The sequence below is a fragment of the Corylus avellana genome, chromosome 10, assembly GCF_965113065.1.
Source record: "Corylus avellana chromosome 10, dhCorAvel1.hap1.2, whole genome shotgun sequence".
Lineage (NCBI taxonomy): Eukaryota > Viridiplantae > Streptophyta > Magnoliopsida > Fagales > Betulaceae > Corylus > Corylus avellana.
Window position 1 is genome coordinate 10548890 of NC_142499.1, and position 3761 is coordinate 10552650.

The 3761-nt window shown below is 36.3% G+C and overlaps 1 long non-coding RNA gene across 1 annotated transcript; it reads left to right on the top strand.

Moving 5' to 3' along the window:
• Positions 1-40: 40 nt before the first annotated feature.
• Positions 41-548, top strand: LOC148583345 (uncharacterized). Its single transcript, XR_015909340.1, has 3 exons — positions 41-191; positions 293-385; positions 483-548. It is a non-coding gene; the product is annotated as an uncharacterized LOC148583345 (long non-coding RNA).
• The last annotated feature ends 3213 nt before the right edge of the window (positions 549-3761 follow it).

Genomic DNA, 3761 nt, shown 5'->3' on the forward strand with positions numbered 1-3761 from the left:
TCAAAAAGGACGCATTCCGTGACATGGGCGACAAGTTGAGGCGTTGGAGACATGACTTTAGAGCGAGACTCCATATTCAACGAGGTGAGACGCCTGCGATAGTGAAGCAAAGGATGTCCCAGCTCCTTAAAGACTACAACACGACAGACGTGGATATATTGTTGGAGCAATGGTGCGATCCCGCGTATCAAGTAGGTTACTAAGTTAATTTCAATTGTGTAGTTTCAGTAACAGTTTAATATTATAAAGATGTGTCACAAATTAATAACGTATATGTGTTGTGTACGTGTAGGACTTTGCTCAGCATATGAGAGAGATACGAGCCAAGAATAACACACCACACTGCACTGGCTCGAAGAGCTTGGCAAGGTTATGCAATGAGGAGGTATGTCTGTCATTTACCATTTATATACATATATATGTCATCATTAATTTAATATACATACTAACATATGGATTGTGTTGTGGGTTTTTAATTGCAGCTAATTAATACGGGCATAACTCTTACTCGAGCGAAGGCTTACATCAAGACTCACCGAAAGACAGACGGTAGCTTCCCAAATCGGGTGGTCGAGGAGAGAGTTGTATGTTGTTTACACCCTTCATCTTTTTATTTGTATTTGTGTATAGAAAATTTATTTGTGATGGACAGCATAAATAACAATGATTTGATGTAATGTAACTTACAGTTGTTGATGGAGGAGCTAGTGGAAACCGATCCTACAGAATTGGTAGACGCTCCTCATGGGACCATTCGGTGGGCACCAAACGACGTATACGCCCAAGTGCACAACTCTAAGCCAGAATATGCGGGTCGTGTTCGGGGGGTTAGTAAGAATATTCTTCCTACGCACGGCAACATCTACTCTTACTATAAACCATCCTCACAGAACCCAAGAAGCTCAAATGTCCCGGAAATGATTGAAAGAGCACTCGGAGCTGAAAGGGAGCAGCACAAGATAGATATGGCTGCACAGTTGGCACAGCAGAGGTCTGAGATTACTGCGGAGTTTAGTGCACTTATGGCTGCACAGATGGCGGCGTATGAGGCCCGACTTCGTGTGCTTGAGAGCTCGAGACATGTCTCCGAGCCAGAGGTGACCAATGTTAGAGCTCCGCCAGACTTAGAATCCCCAGTCCGTGCGATTGTGAGGTCCTCAGTAGCTAGCGGACCAGGTAAAACTATATTAGTTTTTGTTTCTCTTAAAGTAATACGAGTAACTTCTGAAATGGCTATCAATTTAATAGTTAATAAATTTGTTTGGTAATCACACTTTGTTCATATGTTTTTGGAATACATGCATGTGTATAACACATTTATACGGTAATATGTGTAGATGACGTAAGGCTAGAAGCTGAGGATGACAATCAAAACGAACACCCACAACGGACCCCGAGTGGACAAAAGTCTCGCTTATCAAGACATTTTACCACTAGTTCAGCAAGCCCGTATGTATACATATGACTTCTTTCGCGCCAGTTATTATCGAATATTTATAAATAGCGTATATACTTAACTTAAAATACTTGGAATTAGGAATACAAATTAATATGTGTTGTGGTTGTGGAAATGCTGGATACGCGTAGATCATATATATGCTTTGTAATTTTAGATCATTTTCACAGTTTGGATTATCATTGAAACTATAGCGTTGTACTCTAAGGTGTGTGTTGGCAGTGTAGCTATAGCGTTGAAGTTATTTATCGTCTGTTTATTCACTTCACTACTGTTAAATATTGTTGAGTATGACGTTTGTATAGTTTGACGAAGTTAGTCGCTTAGGACTTGATGATTCCTGATTGATTGTTCGAGTGTTTGTTTGCTGACTAATTGTTGTGTAATCATTTGCAGTGAGTGCGGAGAGATCGACCCGTTATGATGGTGTTCACCAGATTTTTTGTTGGGGTGTTTATACGTAATGTACTCGAGAATCACTTAACTTGTATGTTTAAGGTTTTGTTAATGTATATGTATATAGTTATAATTTATTTGTGAGACGCCTGACGTAATATACAACAATGTTGTTGTATATATATATCAATTTTTGTGGACATGAAATGGATATATGTTGTGGGGAATGTTGGGATAGGACTTGAGATGTGGACAATGACGTAATATACAACAATGTTGTTGTATATATATATATCAATTTTTGTGGACATGAAATGGATATATGTTGTGGGGAATGTTGGGATAGGACTTGAGAAATGGATGTATGTTGATAGCAATTGATGATGTATGGTGAGAGCAATTTATGATGTATGATCAGGTGTGTACAAATAAACAAAATTTGGAGAAATTAATTTTTAAAAAAATTTTTTTTTTTCATGCACAAATTCGTAACGTGTCAAAAACTGACACGTTACTACTTAGTAACGTGTCAATTTTTGACACGTTACTATACTTAGTAACGTGTCAATTGTTGACACGTTACTACTTAGTAACGTGTCAATTTACTGACACGTTACTATACTTAGTAACGTGTCAAAAATTGACACGTTACTAAGTAGTAACGTGTCAGTTTATGACACGTTACTAAGTATAGTAACGTGTCAGTAAATCGACACGTTACTAAGTATAGTAACGTGTCAGTAAATTGACACGTTACTAAGTAGTAACGTGTCGATTTATGATATGAACAGAGCCACAACAATTGTGGTCCGAAACAATTGCAAAAGTTGTCAAAGCTTCTTTTTTTTTTTTTTTTTCACGAAAAGATGAAAAAGGAAGAAGCAAAGAAGAAGGAAGAAGGAAGTTTTGGAAGGAAAAAAAATTTAACCTCAGGAATATGCCACCCACCTTTTAGTAGGTGTCTTATTATAAGCCATTAGATATATCTAATGGCTTAGATTTGCAAAAGTGTTGGCCGGCAATTTTAATAGATTTCCCGAGATCCCAATCCTCATCGAATACTTGATTGCAATTATTAGGCTTGTATGACCAATATGACTAGGGGTATTCGCGAGCGAAGTCCGAATGGGCTCATATAAGTTTGACTTGTATTTTTTTTTATTAAGTAACTAAAAATATATAGTCAATATTACTCAATAATAATAAATATACTATATAACTTATTTTAATATATATATATATATATATATATATATAATTTTTTAACATTATTTTTTCTCTCTCTCCCCGTCTTTCCATCTATGATTCTCATGTTCCTCGTCTTCTTCACCCAAACAAAAACAAGCTTTCTCCACTTAGTTGTGATCAGAGAGAGAGAGGGAAGGAGCAATCATTAAAAAGACCCATATTTAATTAGAGCAGACTCAAGGGAAAGGAAGAAGAATCAAGTAGAAACTTTTGATGGAGATTAAGAAATGCAAAAACTATTGAAGAATCAAACATACCCAAACACTTTGGATCACTGCATGTCTGGTGAGCGAGAGTGGGAAATGAAAGTTGGGGTGGAAGATGCACTGTGACTAGTGAGGGAGATTGAGAGAGAGAAACGTTGAAAAAATATTTTTTGTAGGGGGCACTGTCCAACTGCAATTTGAATTCAACATATTAACTTGTCCCACATTGTTAAAAAAAACCAATCCTCAAGTTTGCTTATCTATAAAAGGATGCATATCATCTCTCTTTGAAACCAAATGTCTTACTGTAAAAAAAAATAAAAAAAAATAAAATAAAATAAAAAAATAAAAAAAGCCAGCCCAAGCTCGGCTAGTTTACACCCCTAGATATGTCTATATTTAATTATTTTGAGGATAACAATTATTTGTGTGAATGGTTAGCAATTTAGACATAT